Here is a 20622-nt window from a genome sequence, read left to right as displayed (position 1 = left end):
TGCCGAAATCAGGGGGCTGAGGCTATTTCGGCCCCCAATAAATTAATGAATGTAGAATGATAAGTTCCCCCTCCCTCTCCTGCGCATGGCCCACATCTTGGAGCACGGGCCCCTAGGCTGAGATCTTTGGCAGGCCGCAAGAAAGACTTTTCGGGGCCCTTCTATAGTGAATTTATAGCATGAAAAAACAAAAGAAATGATGGTAATTGTCCCGGGACCCAGGACTGGAGTGCTCTCAGCCCCACCCTTGTGGGAGCCATACTCCCGCGTATAGGCGTGAGTCCCGTATATACGGAACGACTGGCAACATTCAGCCCCCTCAATGTTTTCTTCACGTCGGCACCTCTGGCATAACGTGTATCATTTTTAACGATCACAGGGGTGACGTTATACCGAGGTCTGACTGTATAAAAATGAAAATTTGTTTCATCTTGTTATATTTCCCCCTGTAAGCGGCTTCTGGACTTCTTCACCAGTCATCTGGCTAGGCCGTTGTGACAATTTTCAATCTAATTTCAATTTTTGAAAACTAATCCGTAATTATTTAAATTACTATAATTTTTTTTGTTTACGATTTAAAAACACAGTTAAGAACATGATGAAGAGAAAGAGAGTCAGAGAGTTTTAACGTATTCATAAAAAAATTTAATCGGGAAAATATATTTTATTAGCTTCAAACTTGAGAAAAAAGGGAAAATGCGAGAAATTATTCAGATGACTGAATCTTTTCATTATTATAAACGGTTTATTTGCAGCACGAAAAACTCTATTCGTTAGTTAGGATATTTTGCATGTAAAAAATGTAAAGAATGACTTTACATTGCACAGAAAAAAACACACGTGCATTACGAGAAACATTTTTCTGCAACGAAAACTAGAAAACTTATTTCAAGTACAAAACAATCCCATCAATTTATACAAGATTCGCATCCCAAAAACTTTGCGAAAATTTTTAATATTTGAAAAGTATTTGTTTTGCTGCACTCAATATCAGGGGTCTCTTCATCAGGTTACTTCACTCAATATCATATTTTGGGAGCTCTTTTCACTTTCTGCAAAAAATAGCTTTTTACTGTGGAACACTGAATCAAATGGTTAATAATAAAATAAAATGAATATTATATAAAAAAAACAGAAATATATAAAAGTTGTTGAGAAAAACAAAGAATGAATAAAAGTTTTCAATAATGGGGCTTCTACCAAAGCCTCCTAGATAGAGCATCCAGATAGTTATATCTGGGATGCTTTGTTTTTTTCTCGGGACCTTGGGACGAGGACCCGTTAGCCCAAACGTCTAGACGCTAACATAGGCGTAACTTACAGGGCGAATTGGTGGGCTATAGCAAAGGGCGGCAAATTCGAAGAATGAGTGGTCAGGAAAATGAGTAGAATGGGCGAAGGGTGGCAAAATTTCTTTGGCTCACAGACGGTAAAACCATGAATCCGCTGCTGCTGGAGAGCGAGGGACTAGGTCAGTGAACTGTCAAAAGAGAGACCTAGCGTGTTTGCAAGCAAGTGAGTGAAAAAAACAGTGTGTAGGCATGTGGGCGATCAAAAGAATGACTTAGAGAGTATGTGAGCATGGGTGACCTAGAGAGTGCGTAAGCAAGGGAGTGAGAGTGACCTAGAGATGAGGGACCAGGTGGGAGAACATCGACCAAAATGGGACCAAAAAGTGGTCAAGCAAATGTGCAAGCATGTGAGTGACGAAAAAGGTAACTTCGAGACAGAGGCGTATTTAGAGAGGGGGGGGGGGTGACCAGGTTATAACGGCAAATTTGAGAAATGAGTGGTCAAGAAAATTAGACTAGAATAAGAGAAGAATGGCAAAATTTGTGTATCCCACAGGAAGCAAAACCATAAATATGCCTCTGGACGCCACTGCTCAATTTCGCATTTTCTTGATCATTGATCATTTTTATCGCACCACGGTCATTTTCTGCACACGAGGGCTAATTTTTTTTTAGACCGGGACCTACAATTTATTGCCGATTCCGAACGGCAGGCTTAAACTGTTTTTACACTTTAAACAACTTTTATACTCATCGAGAGGTTGGTGCGCTAACCCCTCGATGGGGGATTCCCCACCGTAGCAATTTTTTGCAGCGGTCAAGTCACCGTTTTTGTTGTACTCCTGTGTCAGGAAAGTTTTCTGACAAGGACGAACCAGGTATCGAACTCGCCGGGTATCGAACACCTGTAAACATTTTTTGGTACTTTAGGCGAGTATCTTATCGACGTGGGCTACCGCGCCCCCGCATTTTCTTGTGTGAAAGTTATCTAGCACACTCAGTCGCTGCTTCTTTCACGCTGAAAAGTTTGTAACCCTTCTGTTAATTCGATCATTTTTGTCACACCACGGTCATTTTCTGCACACGAGGGCTAATTAGACCGGGACCTACAATTTATTGCCGATTCCGAACGGCACCTTTTTTTTTACTCAGTGAGAGGTTGGTGCGCTAACCCCTCGGCATGGGGCTCTTTGCGGTAGCAATCTTTTTCTGTGGTCATGTCACCGGTTCTTATGTACCCCTGCGTCAGGAAAGTTTCTGAAAAGGACGAACCCCGGGTATCGAACTCGCTACACCTCTAAACATCCTGTGGTACATTAGGCGAGTATCTTATCCACCTGGGCTACCGCGCCCTTGGTAACAAAAAAACACGTTAATACGTACAGAGGTGGCTCAAGGAAAATCTCTCTACCCATGTGCTAGACATATTTTTACCTTCCCCCCCCCCCCCCCCACAAGCGCCGACATGAAGACAGCATTGAGGGAGGCAATGAGAGCGATTGACTTTCCCATGAGCCGAATGATATGAGTAAAAATTCATTTATCCCGTAAAATAACGGACGATGTAACAAACATACACAATGAATCGCCCCTCCCAATGCATATCCCCATGGCCCCCACATCCTAGAGCAGGGCCCCTAGGATGGGACTTTTGGCGGGCCCCCAGACCAGACTTTTCATGGGCCCCTTTATAGTGAATTTATGGCGTGAAAAAACAAAAAAAATGATGAAAATCGTCCCGGGCCCCAGGGCTGGAGCCCTGTCAGCCTCCCCCTTGTGGGGGCCATGCATATCCCTGTATCCGCCCCAGGGGCTGAAAGTTGCTAATCGTCCCGCATATACGGGACTGAAGCCCGTGCGTAGGACGAGGAGAAGTGTTTTGTATTGTACGTACTATATTCATTTATTATTGGGGAGGGAGCTAAGCTCCATCGGAAAATTTATTGCGGGGGTTCAAATAGCATCAGCCCACAGTTTCCGGCATATATCGCCCCTGTGTGACCACGGTTTTAGTCGATAAAGCGTTTTTGCCCTTTCAACTCGGATTTGGTGCCCCTCCTACTCACATGGCCCAAGAGCCATACTTGAGTACGTACAATCTTATCCGGGAAATTGAACATTATTATAGATGACACCATTTCGGTCGAATGAGATTTTCTTTCCCAACATTCATTATGTGTACTTGACATCTCATTCTCCCTCTTCATTTTTCATTCACAGTTCGAAAACTTCAAAAAAATTCAAATCGCGAATCAAAATATTATTAGATTTATAAAATATTAAATTAATTGAAAAAAAAAGACAGAAATATTATTTAAATTCTAATTTTCCGACACATTTTCCAATCCCGTGTTAATGCAGTAGTATTATTAGTGATGATCTATCTCTCAGATAAGTTAATAATACTAGAGCGTGTTTTAGAACTGATATCGTCGGTAAGAGAAATAAGAAATTCGATTTGGAGACTCGATAGGGAAGCTGAATAAAATGAAATATTGTTGTTTTCGCGTCATATATTCCTTTTTTCTTGTAAGATTCTTCAAGAAAAGGCATCAAGCAAGTTCTTGATGCCTTTGAGACAGGATACACATGCCATCAGAGATCGATTTGAAAACCGAATCTCTGCTGCTGAGGAAAGCGCATGTCTAACCTTTATGGACCACATTTTGGTTCGATAGCTCTTCCCTTTTCTTTTACAGTCGACGCCGCTCATTAAAATCATGGATAATGCTATCATTCGGGTATTGTTATCACCAGAGCCCGGATGTTGATCGCATTTGCATTTTTGTGCATTTACCATTATTTCTACTCTTCAAGGCATTTTTTCAGGTTTTAAGACATTTTTAGGATATGTTTTTACTTTTGAAATTTTTTTCGAAATAAAAAGTGGGCTAAAATTTTTTTAAACAAAAAAAATGCATTACTTTCATCAATTAATTTTTATCTCCCTTTATAGATGACAAACAAAATGTATAGAATCAATTTCAGGTTAATTTAGTATTCAGTAAAAATTTCAAGGACTGGCCACACTTAACCAAACAATAAATGAAAGTGAATTCAAGCAATTCTGGTCATATATGGGATGTTGAGAGAGAGAGAGAGAGAGAAGAATTTTCATTATGAAAGGGAGCATAGTATAGTACTTGCATGTACTTCAGGGGGAATTTTGAAATCTGCAAATTTGTGTTGAACGATTTCGATCCGTAAAAATGCTGCATGCAGTAAGATTTCGTAAGCTTTGAACTTAACATAAGATCATCAAACTGATGACGTACATAAGATCAATCTTCAACATTCTGGTTTCCATCATTCAGTCTTTGCAGAAAAGTATGGAGCTTATTGATGTTATCAATAAAGTCAGTGTGCTAAAAGGGGTAGGCCAATTTGCTATCATGAAACTTGAAAAATAATGTGAAAAAAGCAGATTTATATATAAATATTCCCTGTGGAAAAATGTTTGATGTCTTCACGGGAACGTCTAAAACAGTTTTCCAAACCTTTTGTTCCATCACCCCCTTCTTCAGGAATTTTTTGTCTCATCGCTCCCCAACTCAAGCGAACCCATAGGATCCTATGTTATACCCGTAGCTTTTATCGCCCCCTGAACCATTCTATCGCCCACCAGGGGACGATATTGCCCACTTTGGGAAACACTGGTCTAAAAGTTTTGAAATTAAAAGAGAAATTAATACTGTGTAAGTAGATAAGATCCCCTGCCCCCAAATATCCCCAATAACATCCGTTGATGTCGAGAGAAAGTTTATCCTGTCTTTTCAGAAATTTCTATTTTGTCTTGTAGATTTCCTAACACACTCCTAATTTCCTCCCGATTTCCTCCCGAACCTCCCGATTTCCTAACTTACGAATTGTTTATTTGAAAAATCCCTTTGGCAATTTTCAATGAAATTTTATTGTTGAGAACGATGGTGAAGTTCAATAGACACTATAAGATCTTTTTTTTACCTCCAGTTTATGTATGACTGGCTCAGTTTCTGAAGAAATTTGTTGAGTTATTTTAATAGCATTTTTTGACATTTTGGGGAATTTTTCTTTTAGTTTTTAAGGCATTTTTTTTTTATTTTTAGTGCATTTTTTGGAGTTTTTGGGCCATTTTTTATGGTAATTTTTCAGGACATTTAAAGATCAACAACATCCGGGCATTGGTTATCACTTTTGCAACGAACGGAACGGCCCAATACCATAACATGGGAAAAAATTCGTTTATAATTATCGTCGGGAGTTCGATTTATGTTACCTTTTTTTTTCGTCGGAAATTCTTTTTCGTGCTTTTCGAAAAGCTAAGGTTTCACCATTTTAATTTTTTCCCTGTAAGTTATCATTATCAGCCTGAAAAACTATATAGGAAGCTAGAAAGTATCCTCTCCTCTCCCTTGTTGATAAACATTTCCGTACTTAATGTAATTGGGCCGTAGTATTCACTATGATTCATATACTGTGAAGCTGCTTTTGCAATGGCCTTCCAAAAGTGAAACAAATCTTTGATGATTCCAAAAGTCCTTTTCTTTAGTTCTTGGTTACTTCTTTTAGTTGCCCAGATTCACAATTTTCGCCTGAAAGACTTTCTCGGGATCCATGGAACGTACCGTACGTTATAAAAACTACTGGAATTCGGGATACACATTAGAAAGTTATATTCTAACTCCTCACAGTGACTGAATAAAACAACAAACGCAGAGTTTTATCTTAAAGGGGGAGAAAAATTCAACGGAACGATTGAAGATTTTAGAAATATATGACATCCATATTTGTTATGGCCATCTTTTTCTCAGCCACCTCGTAGGGCATTTTGCCTGTTGTGGCCTTGTATTTGTATTTGTAAATAACATTTTGCAACGAGTTATTTGGGAAAGAAAAATAGTGTTGTCCCATTTTCCGGCCTCAAGTACACTGACCATACGTCCTATTCAATCAGACGGGACGTATGGTCTTCAAACTTGTGACCAGGAATTATTTCGGAAATATAATTATCAACTGGTTATTATTATCAAAACCCCCGAGTTTCAATGTAATCACATTAAGCGGCGCATCAATTGTATTTCTCTACCCGATGAATCAAGTCCATGCTCCATCTCAACATCATCGAGGGCTTTGAACAATGTTTTTTTTTGAAAGCAACTTTCTTTCCTCTTTGAAAGAAACGATCAGTAATAAAACTGTAAATTGTCAAATTTGCATAAATAGCAGCATTTGTATTCCGTCAAATTTCCAAACCAGTAACTAAGAAGGATGGGAGTAGGCAGAGAGAGGGTCGAACTAACTTATACGAGTAGCCATTAAAAGAATTTAGCGTGTGTGTGTGTGTGTGTGTTGCAAATAACTTTCTGTTGCAGCTGCTGGCGATAGAAAATATGGCTTCCCACGAAATGGAAATTAAATACCGCTGCTGGATAAGGACTATATGACAGCCAACGACCGCATCTCAAAGGATGCTTTGTTTAATCGACTGATAGTTAAAGGTCCATCTCGTACACACACACATCCCAATGATGGTGATGATGGTCTTTGAAGAATTTCTTTTCTATTACACACGACTTCCATTAAAAAAAATGCAACTTTAGATCATGCACAGTTAAAGTATTGATATATGTGAGTTTGACGGCATGTCGGATTTCTGGAAGGAGACAGATAAATAATATTTCTGTCTGGTTTTTATTTGCTTGAAAATAAGAAAAGAGATCTAGAAAGAGATTAATAAAGAAACTGTGCTTTATATTGGCTTTCTCGAAAACTACATCTACAAGGGCAGACGCTGAAATACGGTAGAACTGGGTTAATTCGAACATTTACGAACATCCCTTGAGTTTTCTATGTAATTTAATGTTAAAATTTCTTGCGTAATTCGAACTTTTAACTGGAGGGAAAAAAATCCCGAATTTGTTGGGCAAATTTAATTTGAAAAAATTCTACAAGAATCCAGACTTGGCTTCTCTCGATCAAGTTATTAAACAACAAATTTTTGAAGACAAATAAACGTATAAAAATTTGTTTTTCTCTCCACTCTTTCTTTGATAATTTAATGCCCATTTTAACATTGTTCAGCTGGAAGTGCATCGAGGTTTTGTTACCACTTAATACCGATAATGCTTTTCAACGGATGATCAAGGTGTAACATTCAAAATCTGAATCTTTTTGTCGTCATTAAGAGTAAGAATGTGTCGGAAAGTTCAGATTGTAATACGTTATGAAAGTATATTTATTTAATAGCATAAGAATGATAAGCAAACTTTGGGAAAAAGTTTCATAACGGATGATCATGAACTGTTTCCGTAAATCAAGCTTTGAGTATGGTCGAGAAATTCTGCAGTGATGCTGATTCCAGATCAATGGGAGCAGCTAAGATCAATTATTATAATTATAAATTATTAAAATTTGGGAAACAGTTTCGTAACTGATGATGAAAAATTTTAATAATCGATAATTATTATCTTATGTGAATGCTAATGATTAAGTTGCAATTTGTAGTCATTGTACAAATGCAGGATAGATTAATGAGATAATTCGAATTTTGGATAATTTGAACTTTTTCTAATGACTTTGGACTTCGAATTAACAAGTTCGAGTGTATATGAAACACTTTTATGTGGAAGATGTTCTTTTTATGACAATTTCATTTCAGAAGAAAATATCTCGGTCCTTGAAATTTTTGTGATTATTTCTGAGACTCCAGCACGAACTCGAGAAAACTGAATCGAGAACTGCTTTGGGAATAAAAAATCACTTTTTACAACCGAAGTTTTTTTTCTTATTGGAAACCAGCTAAACAGTAATGTTCACAGGCGGCCGCTTTTGACACGATGATGCGTGAATCAGATAAGACTATTGCTTCTTCTATAGATAAGAATACACTAAGATTGCTCCCGAGACGCTAAAGATTCGTCTTCGTAACGGAACATACCGAGACTGTTGGAGTAACAACCGATACACCCACTTATTTGTCTGTCAGCTGATCAGCTCCTGATATGATTACCAGAAAAAAAGAAATATCGTTTCGACGAACGTATCGAATTTATATAAACTGAGTAATCGTGGAATATCTTTCGCCCTTCTCATGGTCCTTCTATTTTCTTAGAAATATGATGACTACATACATACACACACATCAATATCATTTCCATAACAATTTGAAATGAGTATCAATAAGCATTTCCGTTTCTCTACTTCAGGAAATGTTGTTCCTAGAAATTGTGGTTCCGTTTCGGTTATCGTGGTTAGCTATAGTATGAGTAACATAATACAGCTGATTATCAACAAGCGGCTGAAGTAAATTATGTGGGATGGGATAGTGTTAAAATCTGAAATTAAAAGCTTATGTTCTTTTTTTGAATAGGGTCACCATATAGGAACAGCCATATTTGGTGGGGGTTTTTTTCTATTCGTGATAAAACTTTTCTAAATAAGCATATCCTTCTCATTAATTTCTATTAGTTCCATCTTGATTGATTAGCCGTATGATTTTGACGTGAATGCGTCTTTTAAATCATCTGATGATACTAGGAGCATTCGCAAAAAGTTGTGTGATGAAATTCTTTAAACGCTCACATCTCAAGAAGTACCTATTGCAAGTCAAAAGCAATGGTATCGTCAGATGCACATTGCAAAGGTGCATTTAACGATATCACTTCGGTTTCAATATCTTTTTTATCTGGGCACCAGGCCCGTTGCCCTGATTCATAACAAATTGTTTTACGCTATATCTCAAAAAATACGCAACGCATGTCAAAAGCAATGGTATCATCAGGTGCATATTGCAAAGGTGCATTCAATGATGTAACTCCGGTTTTAATATCTCTTCCCGTCTAGGCACCAGACTTGCTGCTCTGATTCGTAACAAATAGTTTTTCGCTATATCTCGAGCAGTTCACAATGAAAATAGATGACATTAGTATCGTTCGTTAGCTATTCCGAAGACAAAGCCGATGATAATGACATAATTTCATTGTGTCAGTACCTACCACGCAATTCAAGGCATAAAAAACATATTCACGTTAAAACTTGCGGTTGTGTCTATGACATCTTACCCTAATCTTTTATTAAGATTTTCGAAAATACAGTCGAAATATCATGTACCAATATTTTATGTAGTTGTATGTTATGTAGTGATCGGACGATTGCCTAAAATGTCTAATTGATGCCTGGTCCGTTGTCCTTCGCAGTTGCTTAATCGAATTTATGTTCTCATGCATCGTTAACGTTGAACGTGAATAAAAAATAAAAATCAACGATGAAAGGGGTTTCCTTTTAAAATATTCTACTCTGCTGTCTCGAAGATACGAATGTATACACATATCCTCCATATCTTGACTATTTAAGTACGTGCTCAGGTTCCTTAATTGATGGGAGAAAATAAAAGATCCTTTGAAGCATCAACGACGTGCCGCCATTGTATACAACATGTTTGAAAAAAAAAGCGGGTGAAATAGAGGGTATTCACATATACAGCAACAAGCCACGGGGCAGCTGATCACGCTTCGTTGCGCAGTAATTCGACTACTTAATAAGGATACGCATAGGTGTCGATGAATGGACTCTCGATTCGTCCCAAGTGACCAGCAGATCCAAGTTTCTAGAAGTTCCTCATCGAGATTTCCATGTTATAGTACGTATATCTCTTGAAAGCTCCACCAGACCCTGAGTCAAAACAAACTACGATATCTACACAATCACCGACATTAGATGTGTTGGCGAGTGAATGAGAACGAATGTATCAAATTCGTTGTATCTCGAAATATTTGTCGATCGAAAACAGTCTTGACATAGAAAAACTGCAAAGAAATAGAAAGAATTTACCCGATGCTAACACAATAAGGAAGAAAACCAATGACAAAGGCAAATGGCGGGAAAACACGAATCCTTACACAAGGATTCATTAATCATATTCACCATCAATTCAAAAATCAACTGCTCTTTTGACTCATCACTTCAAAGGAATGTCACTGCTGGTGATTTGTGGTATCGGTCCGAATTTTCCAACGAGGTCTTAAACTTTTTAGGGTAGAGAAAAGTGGGGACTAATAGGATAAATTTTAGTTTTTCGTTTTTTCAAAGAGAAATAAACAAATTTAAATTTATTTTTTTATTTTATTGACAAAAATTAATGAAAATATTAAAAACAAATAATTTCACTTGCTTTTGCAGTGATGATCAATTTCATACATCAACCTTTTTTGTCCTATTAAACCCCAACCTTGTGGTCTAATGGGATAGGAAAAATAGACCCACAAAAAACCGAATAAACACTATGAAATATCATTTTAAGATAATTTTTTCAGTTTTTATGTCTAAGACCAAATTATATTAAATTGAAAAAGTCATAGTTTTAATTGTTGTTAAGCTATGGTGAAACTTCGTTGCCTTGTGCTTGAGAGGAAACACTTTGTTAGGGATTGGTCTCGGAGTGATGACAAATATTCCTCCCTTATTTTTTTTTAATATTATATAATATATATAATATTATACATACATTATATAGCCTACAGCTTGTTGAAAATCTAAAAAACAATACACCAAGTAAACCAGAAACACCTTTCCTAAATCATTATTATATGTCCCATCAGACCCCAAAGGCTAGAAATCTATGTTTTTGAAATTTAACAGCACATTTTTATGAAAAGAAAATTTAACTGAGATTTATGAAAAAGTACAATGTTCAAGGTATATAAATTAGCAGTATCTTCACCAATGTAAAGAAATTTTTAGTATTTCAAAATCATTCAAACTAAAAAAACAACATCAAATTTACTATTCAGGATGAAAAACTGGTTTTCACTTTTCTTTTTCTCTTAATCAGGAATGATTCATTTCATGTCATTAATGACAACATCTTGATTTTAGTCATTCAGATGTGAAAGAAATATTTCAAAAACATAGCATACTGAAATTTGGCCATTATAAACCCCATTTTTCTCTATATACCACAAGAATGGTCTGGCTATGGTCTTTCTAAAAACTTGTGAAAAAAATATTAGACTTTCACGCTAATACAAACAATGAATACAATGTCAATGGAAATCAATAATTTTTTTTAGACTAGAACTCTAGCAGTTCCATTTTCAATAATGAAAAGAAGAGTGATTCTCGAAAGCGCGTTGTTGGTTCCTATCGTTTATATTCAAATGTGTCTTCCACATGTTCATTGCTCTTTCCCTTTTTCTTACGATTCTTTTTAACATTTATTTCCACCCAAATCTTCTCCTTAAGACGATGGACGGCGACAACTCCTACTCTTTCTACATTTCTATGCTATTCGGCCGTAGATTTCCGGTTTTATATCATCATCAACATCGCGAAGGTCAATGGCGGCAAAGCCACCAAACGGTCAAGGTAGAGGATGGTGAATGAAGAAGAGCTTTGCGATTTCCGTTCCCGCCAGGCATAATCAACACTATGATATCACACACCGAAAAGTAAATGTTATTTTTGAACCTTTCTTTTCTTTGTTTAAGTTAAGCCTCGTTGTTCAGGTAGGTGTTGCCCGTTAAAAAATTTGGAAAGCTGTGCATATACATTTATCTTGAATAATTACGAACTTAATTACACCCCTGCATCAAATGTTCAGGCGTAGATGCAGAAAAAGGATACGAAAAGTCAGTTTTCCTTTCGATTATAGACAATCTGAAGGCACTGACAGAAATGAATCACATTTCAGTCGATTTCGATGTCTTCCGATCAAAAATAAGAACGATAAACTCGACTCATCAAAGTACGAAAACACATCAAACGAAAAAGACTGATAAAATTGAAGCTTCAAACGCCATAAACCATCAACGGCTAACAGTTCGAAAGCTTCAGTATGTCGTCTAGGAGGCGAAAAAATATAGGAAGATAACAAGCTGTCAGCATGGGGTCGATAGAAAGTAAAAAGCAAATAGGCTTAGGAGATCTTATTAGTGGCGTCTAGAGACTATAACCACTATCTGAGCTTTCGTCCTTAGGTGTCGAGTTGGAAAAACAACCAGCTTAAGATTAGAAGATACTGTATATTCCAAAAGGAAAAAAAAAAAACTTTCGGTACCTCGTTTATTTCTCCAAATTTTCAAATCATGTTCAAATTGGCCTGTTATGGAATCTTTCTTTGATAGACGTTGAAAAATGTATTCTGAAGAAAAAAACTAATATTATTCTCCAGACAAATTCATGAATGTATGATATCAAAGTTTGTATAATATCAGAGTTTTTCTTCTTAAATTGATATTTTTAAATGCCTAAAATATAAATTTTTTTGTTCCGCCAAGAAATGCATAGATATCAAGACAATACTCTAGTAAAGTCGTTCTTTTGAGAAAATTTTGTCTTCTAGGAATTTTTTTTAGAAAAAGAAAGGAAAGGAGAGCAAAAAAGCAACTCGCCATCTCTCCCATACACACGGCATTTGTCACTTCCAACCATTTATGTCTGGAAAGTGGCGACAGCTGTTTTACCAAAGAAGTCTGGAACATTTCTGTCTTTCTTTTCTGACATCAGCTCCCTCATAACTGAATAAATACTTAGTTCCAAACAATATCCCTCCCGAGAATAAAAAAAATACTTTCTGTTGGCTCCATCAGAAATCTCAAAGAAACTGTGAAGAAAAATCAGTGCTTAGGGTTGTTACAGATAGGAGAATTTGCAAGAGAAAGTGGAAAAAAAAATAGAATAATGTCCATACCTTATCTCCTGTAATGCATGCCTTTACTACTATCTTTGAATATGGCCAGTCCGTTATATGACAAGACGAAAAAAAAAAATGCAATTGACTGTAATCTTGCCTTGTAAAGACCTCGGGCCTAATGACAGTGGTTCAACAGTCACGTCAAGTTGATACTTAAGCAGTCAACTGATACGCAATCTTTCTTCTCGTATAAGTGCTTTTAATTGCGCTAAATTGTCAACACTAGATTGAACATTCGTTTCAGTGATCATTTTCAATACACAAACCCGTATACTGCACAATTGAACGGAAAATGTGACAATAAAACATGCACCACAAACATCTACCGCAAGAGTATCTTACTTTACGTTTTATGAAATTATACAAAAACTGTATAGTTTCGCTATGAAAGTTCAACGTCCAATTTTTGTGCTATATCGTATATAATTTGAAACTGTTACAAGATCAATACACTGATCCCGATTGTTGTTGGCATATCGCACGGATCACACTTCGATCTCAGAAATTCATCACGTTCTAAGCATCAACATGTTGCGATAAACTCGGAAATCTCCAATAGAATCGTTTATGCTCCCTATATGTTCAATACTGCTCAAATTCTAAGCGAGAAGGTTCAATATATAAAAAAAAGAGGTTATCCTTCTCTCTCTCACTTTCGGTTAAGGTCAACCAATTTCATTTTTTTTCCTTCGCATTTCAGCAAGCTCTAGTCTCAACGATCGGCCTAAAAGGAAAAGAAAAAAAAAATCTAGCAACAACCCTAGCCAGAGTGTTTATTATATCCAAAGAAGGCTATTCCTCAGCTTCAGGTAGAGGATGGCGCAATATTCCAAAAAAAAACATCCACGAAAAATAAAAATAAAATGAAAGAATATATATAATACGGAATGATCAGATCACCTATCGCACGCTGCGGGTAAAAGACCATAAAAACTACTATAACCTTTTTATTACGACGATGATGTGCCGTCCTTGATCGTACCTTTTTGGTTAAGCCTGGGTGGTTCAATCCAACTCATACAACTCTATATAGCAAATGAAGAACACACGAGAGGTCATACTAGATTCAACCGATTGCTTCACCTTCAATAATACGTAAATTTCCTGAAATGGCTGTTTCAGAGACAGGCAGGCTTTCGTTTGAAACGAAAAATGAACGCATCTTTTGAGAAATCAGGGATTACTCAAGTCTCCACACTTCATTCGTGTGCCAAGTTGAGCATGTAAATGTTGTAGTTTTTTTCACTACAAATAAAAGAAAGCGTCATAAATACACAATTCACAGAAATTGTGAAACTGACAGATTTTCTTCACCATCAAAGCCAAAATATTGAGCCCTTTTTACGGATTCCTCGGAGCAGTTCAAACGACAGGAGTTTGGTTGTCGTTTTGAATAGATTCGTTCACTGAATTAAATTAGTTAGATAATAACTCTACAAGAGCACAGAAGAGAATTGAATCTCACAACAGTAGAAAAATGTAAAAAAAATCCATAACACTATCTACACTGTGAGCGATAGCACAAAAAATAATTCAATGAAAGCTTTTTTTGCAATTTTTCTTTTAGAATATTGCAAAAAAAAACAACTTCTTTTTGACAATAAAAATTCGTTGGCCTCCCAAAATGCCAAACAGTCGTCAAATAGTGTTTTATTAAAGACGCTGACCAATATAACGATCGCAATAAGCGAGGTAAAAGAAACTTTTGTGAACTCATAAATGGCACTCCCGTGATTTTAAGTGTACTGAAAAACTACAAGAATCCTTAATATTATGAGAAACATTCTCAGCGTTAGCTGGAGCAAAGAAAAAAGAATTTATTACCATCGTTTATAAGAGAAATAACGATCAACTATCACGAAATATAGAATATAAGAGCAATTCAATTTGCATACGCTTCTTAACGTCAAATTTATATGGAAATAAAATGCCGTATTTTCCGGACCATAAGACTCACTCAGTATATAAGTCGTAAATTTTCGTACATAGACGTTCAGTTGGATTAACGAAAAGGGGCGCTGAAGCATAACTATTCTCAAGACATCATGAACACAAATCCCGTTATTCATTATTATTATCAATTTTATACTCTTCGCTTTTTGTTCTGTTAGTGCCAAGCCTTCAACGATGAAATTGTATATCTAACTTTGCACCGACCGTCAATAACTAACTTAAGTATTTCATGACTGATTGATTCGATATCACTCACACTCGAATCGCAGAACGAAACGAACGTATAATGACACTGCAACTGAAGTCAAACGATCTAATTTTGTTTAATTTGAATATTATCCATAAATATAACAGAAGTAATTTTTTTAAGTGCTTGAAGATAATTTTTAAGTGTGCTTTACCCAACATTTGACTATTGGCAGACGGGGACAGACCCATTATATATTATTGCTGCTTTCCAACAGCCACTCGTTTATCTGCTATATAAAATTTCTAATCTTACAATATCTTTGAAGGTAATTTTCTCGAAACTTAATTTCGCTCACTTGTATCCCTTTGTTTCTGACCCACACCATTGATCTTCTAGTTGAGCCTCTCATCAGTACAAAATAATATTCAGCCTGTAAATTGATTTATTGCTATAAGCTATTTGCATTTATTCCATACAGTGTGGCCATAAAGTTCACAGTTCACATGTTTCATATTATTGTTACCATATTCTTACTACTGTCAAACATTTCTCAATTCAGGGCCATTCACCAAGCAATAAAACTTTTTTTTTTCCTTTAACGCTGTCGAGACACCATCATAAAAAAAACTGAATTACGCAATTTTTAGGGAGCTAGTACGTAGAATGACTAAAAATATGCGTCAACTGCAACCACTGTGACTCCACGTCTCGCAAGTCATAAGTAATTCATTTTCTTATGAACTTCAGCGATTCATGATGTTGAGTCTTGAAGAGACTCTCTGAGCCTTGTCACGAATGAGGAACAGTATGTTTTCTTTTTGTTCAGTTCACGCCGAACGGAATCAGAATATTAGAATTGTCGAGATAAACTGACGAAAAATCATATCTATTTAATCTGTAAAAGAAAAAAGAAAAAGAGTCCGAGTGTTGCGCGGATGATAACAGAGAATTAAAAGAGTTCATAACAAATGACCGAGGTGAAAGTTCGCATTGGTGTGAGCCTTGTGTTCGGTTCAACTCTGAAACATGGAAAACGCGAGACTTCCAAGAGTAAAACATTGCTATCTATAGCAATGGTGACAAAAGCAAACAACTGAAGCGAGCCCGATACAATAGTGAATCACGTTTTGTTCAGGCTCACAATGAAACGAAGCCCGATTGTCCATATAGAATCAACATAATACAGAAACACGACACGACAGTGCAATATTCTACACGCAGTGAATTTTTTTTTTTGCTCAAAAATGATTTCAATAACATCATATTTTGAAGAGAAATTATGATGTATCAGTGTTTCTTAATCCTTTTCTCGCCCATGGCTTTGGACCATATTTTTTTCCCCTCGGCCCCCTTTGTCTTATCCATGTTTCCCTCCCCCATTAAGGAGCGCTACCTTTCTTACTTATTGAATTGATTTCATGAGCAAATTCATTTTGAAGAAAAATTCCATGAGTAAGGCCGACTCCTGATTCAGTGAGGGTTTTTTTTCATCAGGAATTCTATGCAGAGCGTCTCAACACCATGGACTCTCTGCCAAAAAGATGTTCTGGAGTCCCTTACTTTTTAGCTGGAAGCAACACATTACGTTTTATTTACTTCCACAAATCATGGTACCAGACCTCATCATGTGGGACCCCCCCCCCCATTAACATCAGGCTCGAAGCCATTCCTGGATAGGTCCATATGAAAAGATGGCCCTGGTTCTATTCAGGGCCGTTTTAGAAGCATTAGGGGAACCCATCTGGCTGGGAGTACCTGTACATATACTTATTTTTAAAAAAAGTATCAAATCTCATTATCGTGGGCTTTCCTATGCTCTCAAGGCCCCGGGCTGTGTCCGGGTGGGCGCATATTTTAAGACGACCCTGGCTCTATGGGCAGTTCTGCTTCATTCTTAAAAAGCACTTACACTTTTTTCCCACCATATTTCACTTGAAGCTTCATTTCTTTACGATTTTTTTTTCCACATTAAGATTTTGCTGTGAGAAACGTTTCTGTTCAAAAGTTCGATACATCTTGATCTGTAGACATGTCATCTTTGCGAGAAAAGCTTCATTAGTTAAACTGCAGTGCCACCAGTTGAAAAAATATGTAACTATTCCGAATTTTTTTTTATTGTGGAAAATAAAATCCTAGATGTTTCTAAGCATATCTGTGAAAACCGTATCTTCTCATTATACATAGTTGAAAAGTTATTAAGTTTTCAAAAGACTTGTGACTTTTGGATCACCCTGTAGATAGACTAAAATTTAACTATTTCATAATTTAAAGTATTTATAGAATATGGTTTCGACATTTTGACTGCACGTTACATAAAATAAAGACTAAATTTCAATTTAGCATTGCCGGTTAGTAATTTGACAGCGAAAATGCAATATATATCGTATTTTACAAACGAGGTGTGAAAGTACCCTCTGAAAATCCAATAGTAATAACGGAATTCACGGTCATTATCGACATATGACTGGTACACATGCGCCATATAATCATCATTAACATCATGTCAAAAAAAGAAGCCCTAACGAAATCCTTAATCGGTACTAAATTTTTAATGAGGTTCCGGCAAATGCACTAAAAGAAATTAATGCGTTCTATCGAGAATATTTTTTTGGTTAATGACGTAGAAATGACTCGTAGAATTCCAGAGCAGTTAAACGAGAGAAATAATAATAATGGACTCATGGATATATTCCAAAATTGATGAGTTATTAGAAACTAATAAAAAAAATACATATTAAAATGACACCGAAACTAAATTTTCTTTACGGTTTCCATCCTCGGATATGATAATTTTAATCATAAAAAATAATAATCATCTCTCTTTCAATTTTATTAATTTTTACACTAATAAATATTTTAAGATCAATAAATAAATCACAAAAATTTTTATTTCAAAAACTCACCTTCAAATCCAGCCGTCATACAAATACATTGCTTCGAAGAAATTTTATAGATCAATTCGATTCACGCGAGGAGTCAATGGACTCATCAAAAACACTTCAAACACTACCATTAAATAAATTGATGTATTATGCACATATATACATATAAGAAAAGAACAAACAAATAATAGTGCAACCTACAGTCGAAGCGACACCAGCTGAAGTAGCTAAAGCGTGTGTTAATACTAGTCTGAGGGAAGGAAAAAAAATTACATATTGTCATCATTTTATATATAAAATGACAATACCGAAACTAAATTTTCTTTGCGGTTTCCATCCTCAAATATACTAATTTTAATCATAATAATTCTCAGTTTTATTAATTTTTATGCTAGTAATTATTTTAAGATCAATTATAAATAAATCACACAAATTTTCATTTCAAAAACTCACCTTCAAATCCAATCGTAATATGTACAAATAAATTGCTTCGAATAAATTTTATAGATCAATTTGATTCACGCGAGGAGTCAATACACTCATCAAAAACACTTCAAACACTACCATTAAATAAATCGATGTATCATATACATATAGAAAAGAACAAACAAATAATAGTGCAACCCGCAGTCAAAGCGACACCAGCTCAAGTAACAAAAGTGTTAATGCTAGTCTGAGAGAGAGAATCATTTTTAACAATAACCAGAGAAACTCTCAACCCTGGTTTGATGGCGACGAATCCGGGTTGCCACAATGGAACCGGTAGCCTCTTATGAAGACTAAAAATAAGAAAAAGAATTTATGATTTAAGAGGAAATCATCTTATCTCCAGCCATCACAACCACGCCTACTATATTCGAGGCTCAACATGCACACAATAATGGTTATTTAGTGTTATTTTTTACTCTTTAACACTTTTCTTTGTTCTATTAATATATTTGTACGGTATTATGTACCGCATCTGAAAAGCTCGTTATTGTACCATAAATGAAAAAAAACAGCATTTTTAACATTCGGTGCGGGTAATAATGAAGAAATAAAGTGAACACGTAATTGTCTCCGTTTAGTTCTAAAATAATGAGATCTGATAGAATAAAACCCCTCTGCTGTTAGATTTGATTGATTAGATATTTCGGTGATCCGTGGATGATTGATAAATTAGATTTTTTTAAGGATTTTATTGGGATTGTATAGAATTTTTTTTTCTCGTTATAAATATGTATTTATGCGTGTATAAAAGTGGAATATAAATAAATTTAGACATGTGCATCATGGGCGGGAAAAAAGAAAAACGCGCCGCCCAATTTATATCATGGCACGCTGTGAAGAGCCAATCTTAATAAAAACGCGATAAATTTGTTCTTCTCATTTTATTTATTTGTTTGTTACTTCTTAAAGGGTTGTTGCAATCACAGTTATTCGATGTCGGTCGTTGAATACTAATTGAATATTGCAATCTTATGTAAATTCGTCTAATGTGGGAAACGTAAGCCAAAAAAAAAAGTCCCGTGTAGGCATGTAATCATGATATTCATGAGTCACAAAATAACATTCATTCACTATGCATTCTAATGACGTATAAACAAAAACCGTCCTTAAATATTTAAAAATTCTTAATGAAAAACAATTTAGTTTTTCATACGTTCCATTTTCAAGTTGAATTGATATTGAAAGCGGGAATTACGTTCTACGATGGTATTGATGGAACTATACGGGGTGCATAGGTAACAGGGCGTATGGTATTTTAATGGTGGATCGTTCATCCAAGAGACATACGTACTTCCAATTAGAAAAAGTATCCAAATAACGCTAGTACTCAGATATGTTGCAAGTTGTATAGTTACTAAAACAACAAATATGTTTGCTTTTTACATGGGCACCCTGTGCTCAAAAACCCAATTAGAAAGTTGTTGCCATTTATCTCTTGATGCCATCAAAAAAAAAAATGCACGTTTCTAAGTGCAATATACAGGGAGATATTCGAATTCGAAAACGGAGGAAAGTTTGGAAAAAATAGCATTTAAAATACGGGTAAAACGGTTTTCCTGCATTAAATGATATTTTTCCCCAACTTTCCTCTGTGTCTTTCTAGTTGGAATATTTCAGTGAATATTGCACTTAGAAACGGGCAACTTTTTGCTGGCATCAGCAGAAACAGGGCAACAACTTTCCAATTGGGTTTTTGGGCACACGGGGACTGTATAAAAAGTTTTTTTAATAACTATAAAATCCTTTGTAATACGAATGCCGTATCTGAGTTCTACGCGTTATTTGGATATTTCCTCTAACTGGAAGTATGCCTCTAGGTTCCTCGGTTCGCCAGTAAAATGACGTGCGTGCTGTTACCTATGCACCCTGTAAATATTTTTTATATTTTTAAATTTATAAACGATTATTGCAAACAGCACCGGGGTTAAAAAATTGCTTATTCATGGTTTTCCACAAGGAAGAGGTTGATAGGGATTTGGCATATTTTGACCGGGTTTTTCAACTATTTTTTTATTTTAATTTTTGACCATTTACTGGAAGATAAATGTAAGACACACACACATGAGTCTTGACATTGGTGTGCATCAAAAACGCCTAGGCCTTAGGGCAGCCATTTTCAACCAGTTGCTCGCGAGCACCATGGTGCTG

The 20622-nt window shown here is 35.9% G+C and overlaps 1 protein-coding gene across 1 annotated transcript in view; it reads right to left on the bottom strand.

Annotated features, from left to right (window-relative positions):
• LOC149085162 (uncharacterized) overlaps window positions 1-18766 on the bottom strand; it is a 152415-nt gene extending 133649 nt beyond the window's left edge. The window contains exon 1 of the mRNA XM_089233018.1: window positions 18439-18766. The gene's annotated coding sequence lies outside the window, so the exon portion shown is untranslated. The remainder of the gene's footprint in view (window positions 1-18438) is intronic.
• Between the last annotated feature and the right edge of the window lie 1856 nt (window positions 18767-20622).

Source organism: Pholcus phalangioides, unplaced genomic scaffold (genome assembly GCF_987345545.1).
Source record: "Pholcus phalangioides strain wild (caught in Gottingen) unplaced genomic scaffold, Ppha-v1.0 ptg000007l_1, whole genome shotgun sequence".
Classification (NCBI taxonomy): domain Eukaryota; kingdom Metazoa; phylum Arthropoda; class Arachnida; order Araneae; family Pholcidae; genus Pholcus; species Pholcus phalangioides.
The sequence above is the reverse complement of the archived record's forward strand: the minus strand, read 5'-3'. Positions and strand labels throughout refer to the sequence as shown.